This window comes from Sturnira hondurensis, unplaced genomic scaffold (assembly GCF_014824575.4).
Source record: "Sturnira hondurensis isolate 20B ecotype Veracruz unplaced genomic scaffold, ASM1482457v3 Scaffold0006413, whole genome shotgun sequence".
Lineage (NCBI taxonomy): Eukaryota > Metazoa > Chordata > Mammalia > Chiroptera > Phyllostomidae > Sturnira > Sturnira hondurensis.
The window spans coordinates 54,281,298-54,293,887 of NW_028079044.1; positions in this window are offsets into that span (position 1 = coordinate 54,281,298).

The following is a 12,590-nucleotide window of genomic DNA, read 5'->3' on the forward strand; positions in this document are numbered from 1 at the left end:
CAGGGGTGAACTCTCAAAGTGTCCAGCGACACAGTGCCCACAAGGGCTGCAAACGAGAGTCACACACAGCGCTTACAGCTAAGTCTTTATATAGAGGCAAGCAAGAATTGCACAGATGATGTGGCAGTTAGCTATTGGCTTACAGAGCCTGTGGGCGGGAACAGGGTGGGGCCTGTCTCAACTGAAAGGAAAATTTTGAAACTAAACAGATTGCAATCAACTTACAGGATGTTTGCTAGGGACGCAGGCTCCTTGGGGCTGAGACTATTTTTCTTGTTCCCAACAGTGTCCAGAACTCAAAGTGTATAGGAATATTGGAGGAAATATTCCACCCAGGTGTCAGTTGGGGGAAGGGACAAATGGAGCAGGGCCATTGAGAGCTGTTTTGCATAGCAACAGTTTTGCAGCTAACCTCTGGAATGGTCATTTAACATATCTATAACCTTTAACTGGTTTCATAGATATGTTAAATAGCTGTGGCCAAGTTTTGGGCCAGGGAGAAGTGAGTGGCTGCTACCCAGGATGGAATTGGGGGGCTGCTTCTCAGAGAGAGTGCCTGTGAGAGAGGCATGTGGCTTTAGCAGAGTGAGGACCCCCTCTTGGCCAGGTGAGGGGGAGAGCCACACTGTTTTGGAAAGATGTAGATCCCTGTAGCTATTAGGAGAGAGACACGCGGTTTCAGCAGAGTTAGTGTTACCGAACAAGGGTCCCAGGTTTTGGCCCACCCAGGGATGCCAAAAACTGCTTCAGAAAACAGGGGCCCCTCCCAAGGACAGTATACTAATATCTATTGGGCTCTTCTGTCCGCCGCCAATTGGAAAGACATCTCTCAATGCCAGAGATTTGTGAAAAGGAAACAAAATGTTTATTTAATGCTATTCAGGCCTAATGCCTTCATTAAAATATTAAAGTCTTTAAGGGTATACACCTACACACACACACACACACACACACACACAGCGCTCCCTTCTCCCACTGTCCCAACTCCGGGTACCGTAAATCAGGAAAAGAGCACACGTCCGTTTTTCAGGTCGCTGGCACGTGAGCTGTGTCGCCTGCCTGTCCAGGCAGGATCTCCAATTAATCCAAAGTCATGTAGCACCTTCCACTGGCAAGAGTTCTTTGTACCAAGTTCCAGTCAAAGTCTCCCCTGCTTTCCAGGCCACTCGGCCAAAGGGAGCACCTCGGAGCCGCGTGGGCCTCTTCTACCAAAGCTGCACTCCACCAAAAGCACATCTTTCTTCTTCACCTGGCCACAGGGATCTCCATTCTGGCAAAGCTGCGAGGTCTTCCCTTTCACTTGGGAAAGAGGGGGTCCTAACTCTGGCAAAACCACATGGCTCTCTCTTTCATGGCTAGAAGAGGGGGTCCTAATGATACAGGGTGCAGCCAAGGGGGGGCCCAGAAAAGATTATGAATGGTGTCCAGAACTCAAAGTGTATAGGAATATTGGAAGAAATATTAAGATGTCCTCATCCCCCCACCCAGGTGTCAGTTGGGGGAAGGGACAAATGGAGCAGGGCCATTGAGAGCTGTTTTGCATAGCAACAGTTTTGCAGCTAACCTCTGGAATGGTCATTTAACATATCTATAACCTTTAACTGGTTTCATAGATATGTTAAATAGCTGTGGCCAAGTTTTGGGCCAGGGAGAAGTGAGTGGCTGCTACCCAGGATGGAATTGGGGGGCTGCTTCTCAGAGAGAGTGCCTGTGGAAGAGGCATGTGGCTTTAGCAGAGTGAGGACCCCCTCTTGGCCAGGTGAGGGGGAGAGCCACACTGTTTTGGAAAGATGTAGATCCCTGTAGCTATTAGGAGAGAGACACGCGGTTTCAGCAGAGTTAGTGTTACCGAACAAGGGTCCCAGGTTTTGGCCCACCCAGGGATGCCAAAAACTGCTTCAGAAAACAGGGGCCCCTCCCAAGGACAGTATACTAATATCTATTGGGCTCTTCTGTCCGCCGCCAATTGGAAAGACATCTCTCAATGCCAGAGATTTGTGAAAAGGAAACAAAATGTTTATTTAATGCTATTCAGGCCTAATGCCTTCATTAAAATATTAAACTCTTTAAGGGTATACACCTACACACACACACAGCACTCCCTTCTCCCACTGTCCCAACTCCGGGTACCGTAAATCAGGAAAAGAGCACACATCCGTTTTTCCTCAGGTTGCTGGCACTGTGAGCTGTGTCGCCTGCCTGTCCAGGCAAGATCTCCAATTAATCCAAAGTCATGTGGCACCTTCCACTGGCAAGAGTTCTTTGTACCAAGTTCCAGTCAAAGTCTCCCCTGNTCATAAATATATATGCACCCAACACAGGAGCACCCAAATATATAAAGAAAATCCTAGAGGACCTCAAGAAAGATATTGATAGCAACACAATCATAGTAGGGGATTTTAACACCCCACTGTCAAAGCTGGACAGATCTTCCAAACAAAATATCAACAAAGATATTGCAGCATTAAATGACACTCTAGATGAAATGGACCTAATTGATATATATAGAGCCCATCATCCAAAAGAAGCTAAATACACATTCTTTTCAAATGCACATGGAACATTTTCAAAGACAGACCACATGATAGGACACTAAATGAGTCTCAACAAATTCAGGAAAATAGAAATCATACCACGCATTTTCTCTGATCACAAGGGACTGAAATTGGAAACCAACCCCACAGGAAAAAAACCCAAAACATCCAAAATCATGGAGACTGAATGGTATGCTATTAAACAACGAATGGGTCAATATTGAAATTAGGGAAGAAATCAAAAAACTTCTTGAAACTAATGAAAATGAACTCACAACAACCCAAAACTTATGGGACACAGTGAAGGCAGTCCTGAGAGGGAAGTTCATAGCCATACAGGCTTACCTAAAGAAGATAGAAACATTTCAAACAAACAATCTAACCCGACGCCTCCAAGAACTTGAGGAACAACAACAAAGACAGCCCGGAGCAAGTAGAAGGAAGGAAATAACCAAGATCAGAGCAGAATTAAATGACATAGAGACTAAAAGCACAATTCTAAGGATCAATGAATCTAGGAGTTGGTTTTTTGAAAAGATAAACAAAATAGACAAACCTTTAAGTAGGCTCATCATGAAAAAGAGAGAGAGGACCCAAATAAACACAATCAGAAATGAAAGAGGAGAGATTACAACTGATACCACAGAAATAGAAGGGATTGTAAGGAATTACTATGCAGAGCTGTATGCAAGAAATTTGAAAATCTAGCTGAAATGGACAAATTTCCAGAAAAATATAATCTTCCAAAACTCAATGAAAAAGAAGCAGGAAACCTGAACAGGCCAATAACAGCAGCGGAAATTGAAGAAGTAATCAAAAAACTCCCACCGCACAAAAGCCCTGGACCAGATGGTTTCACAGGAGAATTCTACAAAGCTTTTAAGGAAGAACTAACCCCGATTCTTCACAGACTATTCCAAAAAATCCAAAAGGAGGGAAAACTCCCCAACTCTTTTTATGAAGCCAGCATCATCCTAATTCCAAAGCCAGATAGAGACACAAGAAAGAAAGAAAACTTCAGGCCAATATCACTGATGAACATAGATGCTAAAATCCTCAAGAAAATATTGGCAAATCGCATCCAACAATACATCAAAAAGATCATACACCATGACCAAGTGGGATTCATCCCAGGGATGCAAGGATGGTTCAATATTCGTAAATCAGTAAATGAAATACACCACATAAACCAAAGCAAAGACAAAAACCACATGATCATATCAATAGATGCGGAAAAAGCTTTTGATAAGGTACAACACCCATTTATGATAAAGGTACTCAGAAAAATGGGAATAGAGGGAGCATTCCTCAATATAATAAAGGCCATATATGAAAGACCTACAGCCAACATCCTACTCAATGGGCAAAAACTAAAAGCTTTTCCACTAAGATCAGGAACAAGACAAGGTTGTCCACTTTCACCACTTCTAATCAATATAGTATTGGAAGTTCTAGCCACAGCTATCAGACAAGAAAAGGAAATAAAAGGCATCCAAATCGGAAAGGAGGAAACAAAACTGGCATTGTTTGCAGATGACATGATAGTGTACATGGAAAATCCTATAGCCTCTACCAAAAAACTGCTTGAACAAATAAATGAATTTGGGAAAACAGCAGGATACAAAGTCAATATCCAGAAATCAAAGGTATTTTTGTATACCAACAATGAAACAGAAGAAGCAGAAATCAAGAAAAAAATCCCATTTGATATAGCAAAAAAAAAAAAAAAAATCTGGGAATAAACCTAACTGAGGAGGTAAAAGACCTGTATGCAGAAAACTACACAACACTGAAGAAATAAATCAAGGAAGACACAAACAAATGGAAACATATACCGTGTTCATGAATCAGAAGAATTAACATCATCAAAATGTCCATACTACCCAAAGCAATTTACAGATTTAATGCAATACCTATTAAAGTGCCAATGGCATATTTCACGGACATAGAACAAACACTTCAAAAATTTGTATGGAACCATAAAAGACCCCGAATAGCAGCTGCAATTTTGAAAAAGAAGAAAAAAGTAGGAGGGATTACAATACCTGATATTAAACTATATTACAGGGCCACTGTAATCAAAACAGCCTGGCACTAGAATAAAAGCAGGCACATAGACCAATGGAATAGAACAGAGAGCCCAGAAAGAAACCCAAATCTCTACAGTCAATTAATATTCGACAAAGGGGGCAGTAACATAAAATGGAGTAAAGATAGCCTCTTCAACAAATGATGTTGGGAGAACTGGACAGCTACATGCAAAAGAAAGGAAACTCGAGCACCAACTTACACCACACACCAAAATAAATTCAAGGTGGATAAAAGACTTAAATATAAGCCGGGAAACCATTAAAGCCCTAGAGGAGAGAATTGGCAGGAAAATCTCAGATATTCCACGCAGGAATATTTTTACTGATACGTCCTCTAGAGCAAGGGACATAAAGGAAAGAATAAACAAATGGGATCTCATCAAACTTAAAAGCTTCTGCATGGCTAAGGAAAACAGTATCAAGATAAAAAGAAAAGCAACAGCTTTGGAAAACATATTTGCCAATGATACCTCAGACAAAGGTTTAATCTCCAAAATATACAAAGAACTCACACGTCTCCACTCAAAGAAGATGAGCAACCCAATTAAAAAATGGCCAAAGGACTTGAACAGACACTTCACCAAGGAGGACATACAGAGAATCCAGAGACACATGAAAAGATGTTCAATATCACTAGCTATCAGAGAGATGCAAATTAAAACCACAATGAGATACCACTTAACACCAGTCAGAATGGCTACCATAAACAAAGAAACAAACAACAAGTGCTGGAGAGGTTGTGGGGAAAAGGGGACGGACCCTAGTTCACTGTTGGTGGGATTGCAGACTGGTGCAATCACTATGGAAAACAGTATGGAATTTTCTAAGAAAACTAAAAATGGACGTGCCTTTTGACCCAGCAATTCCACTGTTAGGAGTATATCCTAAGAACCCTGAAGCACCAATCCAAAAGAACCTATGCACCCCGATGTTCATAGCAGCACAATTTACGATAGCCAAGAGTTGGAAGCAACCTAGATGCCCATCGGTAAATGGCTGGATCAAAAACTATGGTACATTTACACAATGGAATTCTATGCTGCAGAAAGGAAGAAGGAGCTCCTACCCTTTGCAACATCATAGATGGAACTGGAAAGCATTACGCTGAGCGAAATAAGCCAGGCAGTGAAAGACAAATACCATATGATATCACCATTAACAGGAATCTAAACAACAAAACAAATAAGCAAGCAAAATGTAACCAAAGACACTGAAATACAGAACTTGCTGGCAGGGTCCAGAGGGGAGAGAATCACAGGGGAAAAGGGGAAGGACTCACATGAACAAGTATAAAGGACACATGGACAATAACTAAGGTGGGGGGCGGAAATGGGAGGGAGGTGGGGAGCACAGGCAGAGGGGGCAGGGCTGGGAATACAAGACAGAAAACTGTACTTGAACAAGAATTAAATTAAAAATAAAAAATAATAAAATAAAATTAAAAAAAGAAAAGAAAACCACCCATTATTCCATAATCCAGAAGGCACACCAATTAACACAGCAAGTTAGAGCTTTCTCTTCATCACACACATGGGCACACCCAAACCTTTCTTTTACAAACAGTACCGAGCCCTGTCTGACTTCCTCAGCACCCTCTTTCCCTTCCAAATGCCTTCAACACCTACCTTCTGTTTCCAAAGTTTCACTGGATCCCACACCCCTGGGTTGAGGTTTCACCAACCCCCCTTGTCAGACAAGAATGGTGTTTCCAAGGAGAGTCTGTATAGCACACGTCAGCCTAGTTCTGGTACAGACGTGAGTGTGCAGTGTGTGCAGTGCATTCAGGGCCCATGAAAGCTCTCCAGTGTCCTGCACTTAAGGGGACAGCACACTCCTCCATTAGGCCTCACAGGATGTCAGCGTCCTCCTCTCAGCCTTCTTCTCCTGAGGAAGGTGTTTCAAAATCCTTGAGGCCATGGTGGGGTCGGGGCACTGCTTTCTGGGGAGCAGAGGAGACACACGAGGCTGAGTGGTGGCTCTCAGGCAGGACCACAGACATTGTCCTCTGTGCCCTAGCCTATTTCTCTTTGGTTTTGTAGCTTTTTGCCCAGGCGATGCCTTCTAATGAGGGCCCCAAGATGCCTCAGATGCTGTGGTTGGTTATGGAAGGTCAGGACGCAGCAAACCCAAGCCCCTCCCACAGATTGTGGCACTGACAGCCGCTGGGCTTACTGGACAGTTGGCTTCTACTGTGGTCTCTCTCCTGTTGTCATTTTAGGAAGCTCTCTCTGAACACCAGGTGGACGTACTAATGTCCCCCAATGCCCCCCTTGGTCTCAAGAGGCAAAGGAGAGACTGGACTGTCCCTTCCATCTACTTCCCAGAGAATGACTGAGGCCCATTCTCAAAACTGTAGGTCAGGAACCACAAAGGGCAAACTCTGGTCTCATTCAAGGTGCCCCGCTGAGGGAATTCAGACTCGATGGGGATTGTTCTCTGCAGGTTCTGTTCCTGTGTCGTCTTCAGATCAAATCGATCAAGGAAAAGAGAGTCCAGGTCTCCTACAGCATCACTGGCACAGGTGCTGACCCACCTCCTTTCTTTTTTTTTTATCCCCCCCCAAGGGCATTTCTGTCATTGCTTTTAGAGAGAGAGGGGAGGGGAGAGAGAGAGAGAAACATCGTTTCTCTCATACATGTCCTGACCAGGGGGATCAAACCCTCAACCTTTCAGTTACGGGACGATGCTCCAACCAACTGAGCTTCTGGCCAAGGAAGGCAAACCTCCTTGGGTGTTTGTTGTAAGAAGGGAAAGTCGGTGGCTGCAGGGGACAACAACCCTGGATGGGGAGAAGCAATCACGCTGTTGCGAGTGTCTCCTGTGTGGCTTCAGGGGGGTCTAGAACCAGGGGTGACGGCCTCACTTCCTAAACACCTCAGACAGCCACTTGTCTTGTGAAGTCATTCATGACACATTTGTGAGCCCCTTTCACATTCCAGGGGCTGCACATGAAGGTTAATAGGGTGGAGGTGGGCAGGGCTGAGCGTAGATCTGAGCTGTGTGCTCATGGACAGGCTCTGATGGACTGATCTCCAGTCCCCCTCACCTGCCAGTGGCAGCCACTGCTACTTTCTCCCCCTGTTTATTCCTTTTCTGTCAGGATGGCTTTGTCCCCACAGCAAACTCCTGCTCACCAGCCAGCACCAACCGTCTCCTGATGACCCCATGAGGGGAAAAGCCACCTCAGGTTAATTCATGGACCAAACTCCAAAGTCTTGGTTTAAGTGACCAGGACTCACTCCCCCCACCCAGCTCTCCCCTCTGGCTTGTGAGGCCAGTGTCCACACAGGACGCCCCTGACATTGTCAGGGAAAGAGGGGTGAGTGTCTGGGAGCAGTGGCACAGGTGGAGGGATGAGACCTGGGACGGTCACATGCCCTTCCCTCAGGTCACTGATAGTTTCATCTTAATGAGGAACAGTGTTTCCACAGCTACAGCAGTGTCAGAAGAAGCCCTAAATCTATCCAAGTGAGTGAACAAACAACTATGGAATTGCTGCATTGATGCAGTGGACTACATGGCTGTGTCACTTCACAAGCAGTACTGCTGTCTGCACAGTGAGGGGACTGAAACAGGAGCACGTTGCACTGTACACTGCTGTGCTACTTTTGTTGCCATGCTGGTTGTCAGCTGCTGGGATATCAACTCCTCTCCACTTTTCCCTGCAGGCACCACCAGGATGCACTTCACAGCAATGGACACAGTTGCCGAGGAGAACACCCACAACGCAGCCACGGCTCACACCACAGTGCCTCAGCACAGCACGCTCACCATCAGCCAGCACACGGGCATCGTCACGTGCTCACTTCAGGGCTGGACTGATGGGGAGGGGGCAGGAGGGGCCACTGGGTGGGGTGGGGTCCATGTATATTTGCCCCACCTGGTGGGCACAGACACTGGCCAGTCAGAGCAGACACCAGCTTTCAGAACAGACTCTTAATTAGAACATGCACCAACCAGTCAGAAGGGGCACCTGCTGCAGACTGGGTCCTGCTGGTGCCCACAGGCTGACTCTGAGCCCTGGGCACAGTAAGCCCTAAGGAATCACCAGAGTACATCAGAAATGTGCTCACAAGACTGCCCTGTACGTAGCAGGATGAAACGGCCTCTCGAAAGATTAGACCACATTCTCCACTGAAAATAGAAAATACTCCCAGCATCGCCCGCCACCATGAGAGTGGAACACATAACTGAAGGGGTCCCAGAACCCACTATCTGGTGCTGGGACTGGGAATATATGGATCAGATCCCAGTCCAGGTAAAGTCTCCTCAGGTCAGTTCTGGGAGGGGATGGTCTGAAATCACCAAACGTTGCCTCTTTGTGGAGCAGGGGGGCCGAGGCAGAAGCTGAGCTGCCTGTCAGCCTTGCTTTGAATGCCTCACAGGACCCAACCCAGAAGCTGGTCATTTAACAGAGAAGGTGCTCCTTCTAGGTGGGTGCCTCAGGGGCTCCTCATCTGCTCTCTGGGTGGCACTGGGTGGACGAGTCCAACCTGCCTCTGATCCCCAGGGTGGAGCACCGCGTGTCTGTCTGCAGAGCAGGCCTGTGTACAGCCCGAGGGTTCAAGGTGACAGCCTCCAAGGTGACGAGTTAAGTTCTGCAGTGACAGCTGGATTCACACTCACTGACGCCAACTGATGCGAACACCGGCCTGCAGTGTCTGCGGCATTACGGATGAGACACAAGACATTCACTCGGACTACCAGTGCTGTGGGGGCAAAGGGTGGCACAGCTACTCTCAAGGGGAGAGCACCTCAGAGCGGCCTGGCCACTCTCTTGAGGTGAGAGTGTGCCAACCCTTGCCTTGACAGGTTTTTATTTGGTTTCAATCTGCACAGAAATACAAGTAAAGTTCATTAATCATTGTCAGGCAGTAAGAATCAAACAATAGATAACATACAAAAGAACTTGGAGGGCCTAGTTTGAGTCAGGGTCAGATAACTAAATGGCCATAAAACTTTGAGGAACAAACTCACTTTTTGCTTGGACCCTTATCGTTTAATTGAGAGCATTCTAGACTAAGCAGGTTTCACAGGATTTTGCATATTCTTTCTTAGGCCTGATCACCAGGGGAACCCGCCCTTTCTAGCACAGGGCTATACCACCCTTTGTCATTGTTTCAGGCTTAAGTCAGGCAGTGGAAATAACGTAGCCAAGAGATTAGGAAACTTCTTGCAGACAGAATGAGGACTCAGGCTATGTCAAGCCAAGGGGTGAGGGTCCATCACCCCCTTTTGCTATAACCCCCCCAAGTCCTCCCCTGGGGCCTCCCTGTGATGGTGCTTGTCTTAGGTTGTTCCCACTTGGGGTATCTTACCCATCATTGGCTAACCAATCAAGCACTGGGGGCCAGTTATGGATGAAAGAAAAGGGTCAGAAGCGGCACTCCTGCCAGGGAGACAAGCTTCTCCCACCTCCTGCCTGACCATGTCCAACAGAAGCCAGCACATGTCTCATGAACTGTGTTCCCTGGTGCCTTGAGCATCACTGTTGACCTGCAGTATCACCCAGGACCATAGTTCTCAGCCAGGTGGCTTGTTAGAACCCTCGGGGCCTCACTGGGACACACCAATCCACCCTCTGTCCCAGGGCAAGGGCAGCCATCTCTGGCCTAGGCAGTGACTCAAATGGAGAGACAAGGGCAGCAGGCAGAGTCCACGATGAAGTCTGGATGCAGTTGCTCTGGGGTCAGGAGAGGGGCTCTGACTCCAACCACAAATTCCCATCACAGTGGAGTTGGGGATGGGCACAGGCATCCTTCCTGTGGAGTCCAGCTGCCATGACACTCGGGCCTCCCTGTGGTCGGTGCTTGTCCAGACAGCAGCCAGACCAGCCAAGTTCTCAGGGTCTTGGCTGACCAGGAAGAACCACCAGTTCCAGGTTACTGAGCAGCGTGTGCTGCCTGTTTTACCTGCACGGTCTTAAATCTGTGAGGCAGAAACGCCTTCAGCCACATGCCCGGAAATGTCAGCAAGATGGTTCAGGAGCACAACTGGCCTGTGGCTCCGTCACACAGTCCAGGCCCAGAGGCCCGGCTGCCACAGCCCAGCAACAATACCAGGAACACAGCTTCACCTCTTTCTGCTCTGTCTTCCCAGGCCTGCGTTTTGTCCTCCTGGCAGCGAGGGGCTCCTGCACTTCCAGCATCACACTCGTCCAGTCCCAGGAATAGGGAGGGAAGGGGGTGGAAGCCAGTTCCTTTGAACTGTGAGGCCACTACTGCTGGACTTGTTACAGTTGGGAGCCCTCCCCTCTCTGGAGGAAGCCACTGTTTGTGTCCTGTGATCCCAAGACAGAGATGCCAGGACACAGACAGAGAACGGCAGGAGTTTGTGCCCTTCTTTCTGGTGATGAAAATGTGAAGGCACATCTGGACACTACTGTCCCATCTAAATGGTCCTGAGCAGTAAACCCAGCTCTGCCCCCAAGGTGATGGATGGATGTCGGGGTCTCACCTGGGGCTGCCAGGCACTCCAGCTGGACTCTACTCAAGATTGCACAGGCCTGACTCAGGACAGAGAAATGTGCTCCCCTCGAAAACACAGTCAGAGGGGCTGAGACAGGGAGGTGGTGGGGGGCCGGGAATAAGAGCCAGAAGTCAGACACTCCTTCTNGTTTGGCCCCATCAAGCAGGATTGCTGCTTCTTGTCTGACTGAACTCTGGGTCTTGGGGTGGGATGAAGCTGACTGTCAGCTAGGAGCCGGTGAGGAGCCCCCCCAACCCCTGACCCTCAGTTCCCAGCCCTACCTCTGCCAATGGCCCTGACTGTGGTTTGTCTCTGCCAAGCATCTTATTTGGGTGTCTTGGAATTTGTTTTTTTTTTTAAATTTGTGTTATTTGTATAACTTTGAGGCAGGAGACAGTCAGGATGGAGGAAACTCCAGGGGTGCCCCAGAGTTAAAATAAAGGACATCCAGAGACCCTGTTCTGAGACCAGTTGTTCCCGCTTTATGGAAAAGCACTGAATCATGGCGAATCATAACTGCACCTGCACAGAAGATGCTACACCACCCCTGCTTCATTATAATAGCATTGTAATAAATTAACATCGTGCAACCCCCTTCTCCAGTGGCCAATCAAGGAAAATCATGGAAGACCACATGCACAGTAACTTTAAAATAATGCAACTATTTGTACATGCACAATAAAAGCCCACAAAAACTACCTGGGAAGGAGAGAACAGAATCCCTCCAGCCTCTGCAGTCAATCTCCGCTCAGAGCTGCCCCACTCCCACGTTCTGTGCAGTGTATCACCACTGAATAAATCTGTTCTCCCTCTGTCTGCTGTAAACTCTGTGTGTTCAGTTCAATTCTTTGTCCACGATCACCAACAGCCTGGTTACCTGTGCCCACCTGTAACAACTCTGAATACCCATGGCTTTAATTTTGGACTACAGAGAGCAAAAATAAAATAACCCAAATCAAAAAAATTAACCATATTGTGCTATAAAGCAAGTTCCAACAAATTTCAATTCAATGAAATTATATAAGATATGTTACTTGCTCTCATTGCTAATAATCTAGAAACCAGAAACAGAGGGTAACTAGGAAGTCCTTTTATTTGTATATTATAAAATACACTTCTGAATAACCACCCAAAACAAATCACAATTCGAGTGAGAAATAACTTAAACTAAGTGATAATAAAAATGCTGCGTACCAAAGCCAGATCATTCAGGTTCCACTAACAGCCAAGGTCAGTGGTTTTCAAGCACAAGTGATTTTGCCCCCAGAGGGACATTAGGTAAAGCAGGGACACATTTCAGATTGTCATGAGGGCAGAAGTGAAGAAGGGTGTTACTGGCCAGCAGTGAATAGAGGTAATGGATGCTAACAAGCACCTGCAATGCAAAAACAAAAACAAAAAACACAACCAGGAGATACAATTATTGGCCCAACAGGCCCTCAGTACTGTTACTAGGAAGACACAAGTTAGGGGAGTTAGGGGACTTCCCCTCCTCAGT